The sequence below is a fragment of the Trachemys scripta genome, chromosome 3 (assembly GCF_013100865.1).
Source record: "Trachemys scripta elegans isolate TJP31775 chromosome 3, CAS_Tse_1.0, whole genome shotgun sequence".
NCBI classification, from domain to species: domain Eukaryota; kingdom Metazoa; phylum Chordata; order Testudines; family Emydidae; genus Trachemys; species Trachemys scripta.
In genome coordinates, this window is record NC_048300.1 from 869,881 (window position 1) to 885,605 (window position 15,725).

Below are 15,725 nucleotides of genomic sequence, written 5' to 3' on the forward strand. Positions count from 1 at the left end.
AGTTGTCATTTTCTTGGTGGGGTAGGAGGTAAGTCGGGAAGGGTGTCACTGAGGGATGGAGGATTGATTGGAAAGGGGACACTCAGCAGGATCCCTCCCTTACCTATTCATTTCCAGATCTTTTCACATTCGAGACTCCCCCCGCCCTGTGTAAAGGAGGTGTATTTTACTAAAGGTGACTGCCCTGTAATCAGGGTTAAGCTCGCTTTCCCTTTTCTCCTCTCTGCATTGGCCCTCTTCACGCCAAGGTCCAAAGTGAGCTCCCTCTAACTAGGGTGTGGGTCTTTCCCTGCCTTTCACAAGGTAACACTGCCATTTGGAAGGTAGTTCTAGAAACCAGCCTCTTGAGAGGGTTCAGGGCTTGTCCTAGTAGCTGTCCCGTGCCCTCCTCACTCACGCACTCAGCCAAGTCAAAGCCCCCGTCCTCTGCATCCATCTGGACCCGCCTTCTGCCGCAAGCTCTCCTGCGCTCTGAAAGAGATCGGTGCCGAAAAGGAGGAATTGGGGTAATTTCCGGCAGGGCCGAGTACCTTGCCAATGTCATCTGAATCTACCTTGTACACGTGCTCTCTACTGAGCCACACCTAACCCACTTCACCTCTCTCTTTCTAGCAACTCAAAGGACAAAATGGGCAAGACGACACAAGCACCAAAGAAACTGCAGGAAAAGGGAAGAAAAAGCCACGGCCAATGGCTGCACACACCGCACCCCTTTACCGAGGGATCGGGTTCGACACTTCTCCTCACAGGATTAATCCCCCTTCAGGTGCCCGGTAAAAGGACCTCCCTGTAAACAAGGATCAAGGTCCATTCCTTGCCAACCAAAATGCTTTATGGGTCCCTAACCTAACCCTAAACCTAACCCTCACCCAACCCCTCACCCTAAACCCTCACCCACCCACACCCCTGCCATTTCAGCACATTGGGGGCACCCTCTCTTTGGCTGGGACATGTAGGCACACATGTCCCACAAATACTCTGAGATCAGAAAAAAAAAAAAAAAAAAAAACCACACCAAAAGACAGGGAGATGGATTTTTTGTTGAATGCTTTAATATAGCAGACTATTCAATGTGTTGCCAGGCAAGGAATCTATTACATGAACAGTCTAGACTGTACAGTACTGTACAAAGATTCAGTGACAATATATTATTTCACATACATTTGGTATATGGTGATTCATATCATCATAACACAAAGCAACACTGGCTTTTCGTTTCCATATACTTCAAAACCTGTACAAAACCTTGCATGTATTGTGAGAGGTGGGAAAGGGGCTTGATCATACCTCACTTAGCAACTGGCCAGCATTCTCTCTACAGCACCTCCACCTACAAACAGTTAAGTCAATGACTGTCCAGGACAGTCACAACCATTGTGCAGTGCAGCGAAACAGCCAAAAGGCTGACAAATTGACGCTGTTTGACGGCACGGCACAATGGTTTCTAAGTCACTGCAGTGATTTGTCATCTATGTTATAGTGTGCTAAAAGTAGTCATCCAACCACAACCCAAGCTATACGTTACAGTTCTACAAATACAACATACGCAACAATCTGAAAACAATTGACAAACGCTTCAGACTGCCCAACCCATAACAGTGTCCTCTTGCAACTTTGATGGCTAGAACATTCTAAGGCAAACTAACTTTCTTTTGAAAGGAGTGGTTTAATTTTGTGCAAGTAATTACAGGAACTACTTCACGTAACTGACTAAACAAATGAACCCAACCTCTCAAACTGGGATTGCAGAAATATCATTAAATGGCACTGTCATCAGTAGCTCTGGTATCTACCAGAACACAGTGACACCAGCCCCGCTGCTCTATTACATTCTAGCCATCAAACAGACGATACTTCACATCACAACCCAAAAATATACACAATCTAAGCCAGATTCTTCCAAACGAAGCACACAAAAGTCTTCTCCAGTGACACTGATACCTTCTGACTGCACAGGTGAAAATAGCTTCCTATAAGAATGAGAAAAAAATTTCACACGTTCAACAGCCATAGAACAAATACTAAACATCTCAGTTTCTAAAACACACACAAAAGCACATGTGATTCCCATTGACGTGCACCCAGTGAAACACATTTCCCATCTCCAACATCAAACGGACCAACAAAAAACCATGATCACTAACCATACTTAACTTGCAAACTTGACATCATGCTAACTTCCATTTCAGGAAACAAGTTCTTCATGTCCCCCACAGGCATACTTCAACTTCACTGGTTCTTTGACAAATTGGACCCCCATCTTCACACAGAACCAACGATGACAAATAAATTTAATACTCAGAGTGCACACCAGACACCGTGAAGACTATCTCAAACCATCTGCAATTATGCAACCAGCACCTATTTCAGCATGACTCTTTTCCATCCCCCCCCCCCACAAATAAATGCACCACCTGCATACACTACAACACCTTCTTTTACAGGATACCAACACTAGCACCCCAACATTTGCATCCACATATATGCACCACATACGAGCAATACTTTTAAAAGAACACCACACGATACCACACCACACAATACAGAAAAATACAACCTGATACTCACTTTTTCCACCAGATCTGGCCTCACATCTATCTCATATCCAAACTTGTGTCAATTTCCACTTCATCTCATGAACAGGCAAGACTGATCCTCCACTGCTTCTCATTAAGCACAAGACAACCCAAAAAGTAAAATCATATTGCCACACACTGCTATCACACTTTGCTCCTCCTCTTTTTTGAAGGAAATTTAGCAATGTGGTGTGGAAGCACATTCTTTCCACACTACACTACTGCCCCTTTCCCTTGCATTTATCATTCCGATCATCATGCCTAACTAAAATGCTCACTTCCTCAGAAAACACCAATGGTGAGTAGAGAAAGAGAATACATTCCCATCACCAGGGCTTCACACCATAAAAGTACTTACACACACCTCGTACAACATTCTTTCATAACCTGCACCTCCCAAAGCCTTTTAAGTACCTGCAAACACAAAATAATGATTCAACAAGTAGTCACCATCAAACCCACAGATGATGCAACACATCCCACCCTATTTCTTCAACAAACCATCTACAGTAACACAGGAATCACAGGTCATGAGATCCCTTCCCCCTCCCTAGTATTGCAACTCTCAGTTCCATTACATATTTTTCACACTCCCCTCCCCACCACTACCCCTTGCCCAAAGGATATCAACACATCTCCACACCAATATCACACATCTGCAATATATTAAAGGAAAAATACTCAACCTTTTAGGACACACATGACAACACCTTCACTAGCCACCCACCTAAGTCCAACCATCTTCTAGAGAAGAACAACTTAACCCAAATGTTGTCTTCTCCACCTGTTGTCTCACACACAAAAAACTGGTGAAGAACCCATTCATAATAAGCCCACCTCACCTAACCCAGCAAAGACCACACTCCCAATAGTGCACTAAAAGCTCTAACTTAACACTTACCTCATGGATGCAAGCAGTTCCTCTGCTCCGACTGGCACCACCATTACCAAGAACCATGTAAACCAAGCACTTGCCACAGCCCATTCCCTCAGTTCTGGACTCAGATCCCCCTGTGGCACACAAACAATAAATGCCACATGATTGCTAAATGCCACAGCAGCACAATACCACACTCCCTTTGCTAAACTGACCTATTCAACACCCCAAAAGAGTCCCAGCACATCCATACCTACAATGAAGCAGCAACCAACTACTTCTATACAGTTAAAATGAATATGCAAAACACTCACAATTTACACAATTACTCAATACTTTCCCACAATGACAGCCCCCCCCTCCCCCCATCAGTAACTAGGATGCTGACATCCTCCTCGGAAAACCAACACCCAATAGAAGACAGACAAACAAGGTAGTGGTGACCAGTGATGCAAACCCAGTGCCATGTAAGAGAGAAGAACTGAGAATGGAGCATCTCTAGTTACAGGGGAAATGTACACTCCCACCATACAATGAGCTCCCTCACACACCCGTTAAGAATGAGCAGAGTTTAGAGGACTCCCATCCCTAAAGAAGACTCAACAGCACAAATACTTCTGACCATCAAACCCTTAGGCAGATACTTAACTTTGATGGCCGCTCCCAATCTCCTTTTCACACAGGCTTTCGCTCCCATACATTGGCATCCATTCAGCACAGACATACATCTATGCCGTGGCAGACGAAGATGGAAGTGGTCACAACCCTCCACAGAACGAGGTGACGCAGTACCAGATATGGACGCATCTGCAAATACAAAGCTTGACTGAAAACCTACTCGCAAAGCTCCCAACTACACAATATGAAAGATAACCTCACCTGCATACTGCTTCCTTGAGAGGGAACACCTACTACATATTACACCCCCCCACCCTCAGAGAACACTTTCATCCACATGGAAAATGGCTACGCTTCTAAAATACTGGTAGCCCTCTCCCTTTCCCTCTGCCACAGGGAGGCATCGCTAACTAGGATGCTCACATCCTCCTCGGAAAACCACAACCATTTAGAAGATGGACAAAGGATGAAGTGGTGACCTGTCATGCAAACCCAGTGCCATGTAAGAGAGAAGAACTGAGAACAGAGCATCTCTAGTTAGGAAAATCTCCCAGAAATCAGCATTCCTCCAGGGGAAACACACTCCATTCATACAGTGAGCTCCCTCACATGACCATTAAGAATGAGCAGAGTTTAGAGGACTCCCATCCATAAACAAGAAGCCTCAAGAGCACAAATACTTCTGACCAACAAACCCTTGGGCAGATACTTAACTTTGACAGCCACGCCTACTCTCAAGATCTTTTCCTTTCTACACGGGCCTTTGCTCCCATACGTTGGCATCCAGCCAGCATCGACATACAGCTATGCCATGACAGACGAAGACAGAACTAGTCACGACCCTCCATGGAATGAAGCGACACGGTACTGGATCTGGAAGCATCTGCAAATACAAACAAAGCTTGACTGAAAAACTACTCACAAAGCACCCAACTACAAGGTATGAAAGATGACCTCATCTGCATACTGCTTCCTGAAGAGAAGGAATATCTACTACACATTACACCCCCCTCAGAGAAGCACACACCCACCCCAGACACTCTCATCCACATATTGCTGGCCCTCCCTGTGTCCCACCACAACAGGGGCCCATCGCTAACTAGGATGCTCACGTCCTCCTCAGCAAACCAACACCCAGCAGAGGAGAAAAGAAGGATGAAGTGGTGACCTGTCATGCAAACCCAGTGCTGTGTAAGAGAGGATAACTGAGAACGGAGCATCTCTAGTTACAGACAGGTCACTCTGACAGCAATCAACCTTTCCTCAGGGGAAACACACGCTCCTTCCATACAACAAGCTCCCACCCACCCCTCACGTGCCCATTAAGAACAGGCAGAGTTTAGAAGACTCCCATCCCTAAACAAGGAGCCTCAACAGCACAAATACTTCTGACCATCGAACGCTTCAGCAGATACTTAGCTTTGACAGCCACTCCCGCTCTCAAGATCTTCTTTTCCTTTCCACACAGGCCTTCGCTCCCATACAGTGGCATCCATCCAGCACCGACATACAGCTATGCCGTCACAGACGAAGACAGAACTAGTCACGACCCTCCACAGAACGAAGCGATGCAGGACTGGAACTGGAAGCATCTGCAAATACAAACAAAGTTGACTGAAAACCTACTCACAAAGCACCCAACTACAAGGTATGAACGATGACCTCACCTGCATACTGCTTCCTGAAGACAAGGAATATCTACTACACATTACACCCCCTCAGAGAAGGACACACCCACCCCAGACACTCTCATCCACATATTGCTGGCCCTCCCCATGTCCCAACACAACAGGGGCCCATCGCTAACTAGGATGCTCATATCCTCCTTGGAAAACCACAACCATGTAGAAGATGGACAAAGGATGAACTGGTGACCTGTCATGCAAACCCAGTGCTGTGTAAGTGGGGATAACTGAGAACGGAGCATCTCTAGTTACAGACAGGTCACTCTGACAGCAATCAACCTTTCCTCAGGGGAAACACATGCTCCCTCCCACCCCTCACGTGCCCATTAAGAACAGGCAGAGTTTAGAAGACTCCCATCCCTAAACAAGGAGCCTCAACAGCACAAATACTTCTGACCATTGAACGCTTCAGCAGATACTTAGCTTTGACAGCCACTCCCGCTCTCAAGATCTTCTTTTCCTTTCCACACAGGCCTTCGCTCCCATACGTTGGCATCCATCCAGCACTGACGTACAGCTATGCCGTGACAGACAAAGACAGAACTAGTCACGACCCTCCATGGAATGAAGCGACACAGTACTGGATCTGGAAGCATCTGCAAATACAAACAAAGCTTGACTGAAAACCTACTCACAAAGCGCCCAACTACAAGGAATGAACGATGACCTCACCTGCATACTGCTTCCTGAAGACAAGGAATATCTACTACACAATAGAGCCCCCTCAGAGAACCCCACCCCAAACACTCATCCACACAGAAAATGGCTGCTTCTACATACTTGTGGCCTCCCCCTTTCCCTACACCACAGGGGCCCATCGCTAACTAGGATGCTCACATCCTCCTCAGAAAACCACAACCAGGTAGAGGAGAACACAAAGATAAAGTGGTGATCTGTGATGCAAACCCAGTGCTGTGTAAGAGAGAAGAACTGAGAACGGAGCATCTCTAGTTACAGACAGGTCACTCTGCCAGCAAAAAATCTCTGTATAATCAGCTCCCGCCCACCCCTCACAGGCCCATTAAGAATGGGAAGAGTTTAGAGAACTCCCATAAGTAAAGAAAGAGGCTCAACATCACAAATGCTTCTGATCATTGAACCCTTTGGCATATACTTATCTTTGGAAATTGGACAGGAGCTCCCTCTCTCAAGATCCCCTTCACCTCGGTAGATAGGCCTTCACTCCCATACATTGAAATCACTCACAAACATACAGCACCAGCATGACGGACGAAGAGAAAAATATTCACAACTCTTCATGTCACAATACGACTCGACACCGGAGCTGGACACAGCTGCAAATATAAAGAAAGCTTGACTGCAAATATGGTTTATAAACTCTACTCACAGGGCTCCAGACAACTGAGTAGGAGAAAATACAGAAGGTTAAAAGAAGAAACTCTTACTTAAAGAATTTTTCACTTGACCAGAGCTCAAAGAGCTATCTCCTCAGACCAGTCCCCACCTAACCCAAACAGAAAACTGCTATGCTTCTACAACAGTCCAACACCATGGATATGCTACCAGTACTAGATATGTGTGTTTAACAGAAGCTCTATCAAAAACAACCCACAATGAAAATACAAATGATAACACATAAATCAACACACTATGAACAACCTCAAATGAAAAAAAAAGCACATTACACAGAAATAAGGACAGAAAAACAGTACATTAACCCCAAATACATGTCATTGTTACCCCATATCAATACCCACCATGACTATAAACACCCATACAAGCACCTATGCACATCTCTTTGGACCAACACAAAGCTGAATGACTTCCTGGGACAAGACCCCAGCTTATATAGTGCCTAAGCTCCACCCCCTTCATTTCCCAGCATGCCTTAGAAGCCAAAGGCAGCTATAAATACAGACTCAGGCGACACAGAAACTCTTTAGTTCATTCCTAGCTTAGCAGCAGCGAAGACTGTTCATCTTGATGTATTAATTGGCCTTCCTTCTTACAATACAAATTTATAGAAAACAAACTCTATCACCAGGTAATGCTATAATTACCATATTTTAGGTTCCTAAAAAGAAAATGCTAGACGGAAGAGGGGATTCCACAGTAGGCGCAGTTGGGGGCTGCTGAAAGAGGTATCTCAACGGTGCTGGAGGGATTTGTTTGTACTGTGAGACGGTATTTGGGGGGTAATGGAAAGATACTTTGCTGGTGCTCTAGGGCATACCTACAGCCTCACGCTGAAGACGGAGGGCAGTGTCACTCCCTGTCAAGCTGCCCGGGCAGCTGACACAGGCCAGAGACACTGCACCATCCCCATGACCAACTTTAGAGAAAATGGCAACCTGTGCAAATTTGTACTTTGCCCCCGGGCTACCTCCCCCCTCTCCCCTGCACGCCCCTCTGCCTCCTCCGAGTGCTTAATTTACATAGACAAAGGTCACAGAGCTCAGCCGTGGCACAAATTAAGCACTGTGTGGGCAGCCAGAGAGCACTGGCTGCCAGGTAGGCACCCAGCTCTTAAGGCAGGGATGGGCAAACTTTTTGGCCTGAGGGCCACATTGGGTTTTGGAAATTGTATGGAGGGCCGGTTAGGGGAGGGGTGTGTGGCCCGGCCCCCACCACCTATCCACCCCCGCTACTTCTTGCCCCTTGACCGCACCTGGAAACCCTGTCCCTGACTCCCCCCCACTGACCCATCCAACCCCCCCCTCCTTCCTGACTGCCCCCCGGACCTTTGCCCCATCCAATCACCCCTTTTCCCTGTCCCTTGACTGCCCCCCCAGACACCTGCCCCCATTCAACCCACCTGTTCCCCATCCTCTGACCGCTCTGACCCCTATCCACACCCCTGCCCACCACCCCGAACTCCCCTGTCCTCTATCCAACCCCCCTGCCCCCTTACCGTGCTGCCTGGAGCACCAGTGGCTGGCGGCGCTACACCCACACACCGCACAGCACAGAGCACTGGGTCAGGTCGGGCTCTGCAGCGGCGCTGCCCGAAGAGCTTGCAGCCCCGCCACCCAGAGCATTGTACCAGCAGTAGGGCAAGCTGAGGCTGTGGGGGAGGGGGGACAGCAGGGGAGGGGCCGGGGCTAGCCTCCCAGGCCAGGAGCTCAGGGACCAGGCAGGAGGGTCCCATGGCCTGGATGTGGCCCACGGGCCATAGTTTGCGCACCTCTGTCTTAAGGCAATGCCACCACCCCCAGCAGCATCGCAGACATAAGGGTCACATAGCATATTGCCACCCTTATACATCCACTGCTGCTGCAGCTTTTGGTGCCTGGCACTCATCATGCAGCTCAAAGCCGACTTCATGCTGTCACACGGGGGTTGCAACTTGCCAGAGCCCACGGCCTTCTGGCCACTTGTGGCTCACCAGAGGCAACATTTCGTATTTAGGGGGAAGGCAATTTTAATAATGATTCCTGGGGCTATTTGAGCACCTGAAATCTCCAAGTTTCTTGCACATAATAACTTAGATACAGTACGCCTGTCAACTAAATCTTAATTCTTATATTTTAAAACAAATAAAAAAATATAAACTGAAAATGTGGCTTTAATTGGAGTTGGTATATATGTAAGTTTAGAACAATCAGGAGATAATACAGCAAGACATTCCCACTCCCAAGCCTCAGGGTGTCCGTCCTAGAGCTTTAACACACATATCAGAAACACAACTTTGATATTTTGTACACTATCTTTAGTACAGATATATACAAATGAGAAAATAAACAGGATTTTAAGCAGAGTTTATTTAACACACACACACTGTGTTACTGCCATTATCTAGTCAAAATTAAGTAAATGCTTTTAGCGCAATGAAAAAACCATTCACTAAAAAAAAATCCACGATTAATGTGTTGTTTTCTCTTTTATTAAGAAAGGAAATTCATTCCTCTAAATATTTTTGCATTTATGTTTACCAATCAAAATCATGTACATGACTCACTAACATTTGATTCCATCATGGCTATTAGTATCATACATGGAACCACATTTATTTTCATATAAGTGTATTTTTGGTGATATCTGTAAAATAACTTAACAATTTGAAAATAAGCAACCTTCAGCTGCAGTGTCTAAAATTGTGAGTAGAAGCAGAATTTATGTTCTAGCAGGATACTATTATTTGACTGACTTTTATCATCATATTGTGCTTTATCATTATTATTTTAAATAATGAATGACAATTATTCCAGCCAGGACAGGTTAGGCATTTTAGAACTCATTTCTACCTTAACTTTAATTCTTTGAGTAGTAAAATTATAAAATGCACAGACCACAGAAAAAAATAAACTAACAGCACTGTAATCCTTAAACTTTGAAATGCTCCATGCACATATAGTCACTGCAATTTTATTCTTTCAATGGAAGTTATAACAACAACAGTACAAGCGTGTATGTGAGAGAGAGGCTGTGTGTGTTCAGGGAGTGAGAGACAGCACACTCTCACTTTAAGCAGAGACCTCACTAATCAGAAGGCTTGTTCAGTCCATCAGCAGCACTCAGCATCTCCCACTAATGACCCAGAGGTAATATCACAGACTCGTGCCAGCCCCACACACACACACCCAGCTCAGCAGAGACCAGGTACAAAGGCAGGGGGATTGTGACACCTCATCATCAGCCCCTGCCCTCTGCACAGCAGACAAGAGGTTCCCAGGACCAGCTTGGCCAGGGGCTGCTCCAAGTGTGGGGAGGGGGCAAGAGCAGGGGCACTGGAACAGAGGAGGGCCCCAGGGAGCCATGCCCCATCGTTTTTAATATTACTTTCTACAAGCCATAAAGGCGAGAAACACCCTTGTTTCTCAACAGGACAATAGTCAGGACACACCTCGTGTTCCCATAAGGAATACTGTTGATGACACACCTCTTGTTTATGTAGGGTCAGTATTCATTACACACCTCTTGTTTCTGGAGTGGACAGTATACAGGACACAACTCTTGTTTCCGGAGGGAACACTATTCAGGACACACCCCCTTGTTCCCGGGAGGAGTGCTATTGCTACTGCACACCTTGTTTCTGGGGGGACAGTATTCATGTCACACCTGCTGTTTCCAGAGGGGACAATATTCAGCGCACACCCCTTGTTCCCAGGAGGAGTGCTATTGATGACATACCCCTTGTTTCTGCAGGGGACAATATTCAGGGGATACCCCTTGTTTCCAGAGGGGACAGTATTCATGACACACCCCTTGTTTCCGGAGGGCAGGGTATTCAAAACCCATCTCATGTTCCCAAACGGCACACTATTCAGCACACACCCCATGTTCCCAGGGGCAGTACTATTGATGACACAACTCTTGTTTCCAGAGGGGACAGTATTCAGATCACATCCCTTGTTCCCAGACGGGACAGTAGTCAGTGCACACCCCTTGTTCCCAGGAGGAGTACTATTCATGACACACCCCTTGTTTCTGCAGGGGACAATATTCAAAGGACACCCCTCGTCGCATGTTCCCAGAAGGGACAGTATGCAGGACACACCTCTTGTTCTCAGGAGGACTACTATGAATGAGTCACCCCTTCTTTCTGGAGGGGACAGTATTCAGGACACCCCCTCTATTCCCAGAGGGGACTGTATTCAGAACTCTGACCCCCTCACCCTACCCTAACCTCATCCCCACCCTATCCTCCTAACCCTTACCCTACCCCCAATCCTAACAACCCTATCCCCAACCCAACCCTATCCATGTTCTAAACACAGACACTGAGCCTACTCCCCAAAAGCAACCCCACACTTGTTAAAATTTACATCCCTTTCACCATTACTCATAAGATTCCATCTAAAATGATACTTTCACTTACTCATCATTAAACACACATAATGCTGTCAACCCTCATGGTAAGAACACCCATGTGCCCGGCTACTGACTCAACCTACACAACTCACCGCTGAAATTATGCATAATGGATCCTTCAACATACATGTACACTTCTTTCCTTTTATTAAATGTGTGTGGGTGAAGGCAGGCACCTCAGACCCAGATCTCACATTCAAACTAATCCCCATACGTGCTCATAGCATAGGGTTACCATACGTCCTCTTTTTCCCGGACATGTCCGGCTTTTCGGCACTCAAACCCCCGACCGGGGGGAATTGCCAAAAAGCCGAACATGTCCGGGAAAATGCCGGCCAGGCACTTCCCCTCCCGCGGCTGCTCTGCTCCTCCCGCCTCTTTGGCTCTGTTTAAGAGCCGAACTGCCCGAGCGCTATGGGCTTCAGGCAGCCCCCTTGCCTCCGTACCCCAGCCGCCGGCCGGGCACTTCCCCTCCCGGGCTCCGGTGGCGCAGGGTCCGGAGGCATGGGGGCTGCCCGAAGCCGGTAGCGCTGGGGCAGCTCGGCTCTTAAACAGAGCCGAAGAGTCAGGGGAGGAGCAGAGCCTCCGGCCGCGGCGGCTCTGCTCCTCCCCGACTCTTTGGCTCTGTTTATGAGTCGAGCGCTACGGGCTTTGGGCAGCCCCCATACCTCTGGACCCTGCGCCGCCGGAGCCCGGGAGGGGAAGTGCCCGGCCGGAGGCAAGGGGGCTGCCCGAAGCCCGAGCGCTACCGGCTTCACGGTTTGCCGGGCAGTCTCCAGACCCTGCACCCCCGGCTGGGCGCTTCCCCTCCCGGGCTCCAGCTGCGCTGGGGAAGCACGGGCCGGGGGCTGCCCGGCAAACCGTGAAGCCAGTAGCGCTCGGACAGCCCTTTCCGCGTGGCTGGGAGTGGGAGGGAGGAGGGGGCAGAGTTAGGGCAGGGAAGGGGCGGAGTTGGGGCAGGGCTGGGGGTGGGGAAATGGGCGGGGCCAGGGCCCGTGGAGGGTCCTCCTTTTTTATTTGTTAGATATGGTAACCCTATCATAGCACAATGAAATCTCTACCAAGCTGCTTCATCTAATGCCTGCACCATTCAGTACATCTACACCTAATACTGTGAATGCAGCTGGAGTGAATGCAGATAATTCCTAGCAGCTATTGCCAGCTCAAGGGAGGAAGAGTTAAGATTGCCCTGGCATGTGCATTAACTCTGTATTTCCTGATTTTTCAGAGGTTTGAGTTTTGCTGGGCTTGACATTCTGGAAAGGCACAAGCTACCTCCAGGCAACCGTAACTCTGCGTTAATGAAGTTTTTTTTTTTTTTGGCAGTAAATCAAAGCAGGCACTTCATTAGGATCTATGCAGTTCAGCATAAACATAAACTTCAATGGTAATCAGACTTTGCAAATGCTCTTCCACTATTTGTAAAACAAGAAGCCATGAGTCTCCAGAAATACTGCTGCACAACAGTTAACCCACAGCACTGGGAGGTACTCTATTCCTTTCACAACACTCTGATTTGCAGCATAACCTCCAGGCTTGATGAATACAAAACAACAGGCCTTGGGCTGTAAAAATTAACTATGAAAAAAGCTCTAGTTGGTTCAGAATGCAACAGCCTGCCATCTTAACAGTATGTAACCCTTCTGCCCATCTAAGTTGGCAGCAACAAGGGCCGGGTTCTGTATCTAGGGGTTCCGTTTCAATAACGCAATGCAAAACCGGCTCGAGCCCCCACCCAGTGACCTGGGACAATTACATACCACCCCCTGGGTGCCTGTAAGAGGCAAGTATCAGGGGGGTAGCCGTGTTAGTCTGTATCTACAAAAACAACAAGGAGTCTGGTGGCACCTTAAAGACTAACAGATTTATTTGGGCATAAGCTTTCGTGAGTAAAAACCTCACTTCTTCGGGTGCATCCGAAGAAGTGAGGTTTTTACTCACGAAAGCTTATGCCCAAATAAATCTGTTAGTCTTTAAGGTGCCACCAGACTCTTTGTTGTTTTTCTAAGAGGCAATACTTCCCCTCTCGCAAGCACGGAGTCTGAGTGTAACAGAAAATGTTTAATTGGAAAAACACCACAAACAAGATTCATAACACAAATCATGAGGAAAAAAACCCACCCCAGCAAGTTGGGCTGTGTCCTTTCCCTTGGGTTCTTGAAACCAGCAACCCAAGGATCACCAAAGTCCCAAAAGTCCAACAACCCTCCAAAGTCTCTGACCCTGGTCAGTGCAGCCCCAGAGTTCGGGGGGGGGCACGCAGGGTGTTAAGGGGCACCTTACGTGATCCAAGGCTGACGGGGTTCTGCCACAGCCTTCGCCGCTCCACTCCACCAGCTGCCCCGTGAGCTGCTCCTGCCGTCCCATGAACTGCTCTGGCAGCTGCTCCACTCTGCTCACTGACGTGTGAGACACTCAGCTCTGCTCCACTTCAGCCATCCCTTGGGCCGCTCCCACAAGGCTCCGCTCCACTCACCAACCTGTGAGTCGCTCAGCTTCACTCCAAACATCCCCACAAGGCTCCACTCTGCTAGCTGCTCTGCCAGCCACTTCGCAATATAGCTTCAGGCTCCCCCACTAGTTAACACAGCCTTAGTGATCTCAGCTCTCAGTAGGGGAGTCCCACTGCTAGTACACCATTGACCCAAAGTGAATTCCACTCATGAATCAAAGTTAGCTCTGATATTCAACAGTGGAGAGAGGAGGTAGTGCAATTGGTGTTTCAACCCCTCAGAGAGGGGCCCATACCATTAAGTACAAATACCTGTCCCCCTCCTCTCTCAACTCACTGGGTTTTGTAACCCATGCCCCTTGTCAAGCAAGCGCTACTTAGGTAATGGTGAAGGACTCACTCAGTCCTTCTGTCATACAACAGTTTCACTGGCCTTGATTCACAGAATCAGGGTAACAAAACTTTATTCTTCCTGTCCCAATAACAGAGAAAACTGGGGATCCCACACCAGCCAAAGTAACCACTTTGAGTTGCTGTTGTTTCATGCCAGGCGGGTGGGTGTGCCTATGCAAACAAGATCAGCCCCTGGAGTTCTTTTCCACACTCGCCATAATTCACCACCAGATGTCAGGGTAGAGCTCATCTTGACTCTGCTTACAAGTATAAACACATGGCCTTAATCTCGCTAGCCATAGCCATCACATCCCACAATGTCTATATTCCTCAGAGTGTGTGTGTGGTCCATGCTATACAATATACACACGTGCAAATTGTTCTACTGTGCGTGTGTACACACGTGTGCCACGTGTAGTACACGCTACAGTGTGCATCTCTCTGCTGCGTGTGCAGGCTATATGTGTCTTTCTGCAGGCGGCGTAGCTCTCGGGCACCGACGGCTGTTGCATGGTTCCGCTCGGAACCACCACTTTCCCCCGCTACAAACATAGCTGAGCAGTGCATTGTGGGAGATGTAGTAGCTTGAAAAATACGCCCCCCTGGCTGACACCCTGCGGACTAAGGGCTACGAGGTGCACGTCGACGCTCTGCTCGCTGGGGCCCTGGGTGCCTGGGACCCGTGTAACGAACGCGTGCTGAGGACCTGTGGGGTGGGCCGTCATTACGCACGGCTCATGAGACGCCTAATGGTCTCGGACACTATCCGTTGGTCCCGGGACATCTACATCGAGCACATCACCGGCCACTGCCAATACCGAGAGTGAGCCGGGGAGACCTCGTGCACCCACACATACCCCCTGCTGGACCCTATCCCCTGAGCCCTGAACCCACCAAACCTAGCTGAATCCCGCCATGTGAGGGTCACCCCATCCCCATTACCCAGCCCGCTTACTTATACCCATGACTGTCTCTACTTCCCGTATGGGTGATAGACCCTCACCGCTTATCGACTGTTTCCTGATCCCGCCCACCGGTTACCCCCCTTCATTGGGGACATTGCAATCTGTATACACTATGTGTGCTGCCCAATCCCAAAATACCAACATACCCCTATACGCTGTATGTTACCCCCAATGACCAATAACTGACGCTTCAAATTTTCTGTATCGTTTATTTTTTAAATATTCTCTAATAAAATTTAAATCCAGTGCCTCCATCTCCCATCAGCAGTTGCGGCCCCGCGGCTGATATAAGTGGTGTCCCTGCTCTGTCCAGTGCACCACGGGAGTTGGGGCTCCCGCTTGCTGCAGTAAACCCCAGGCCCCCAATCCACTGTCAATCCTCGCCAG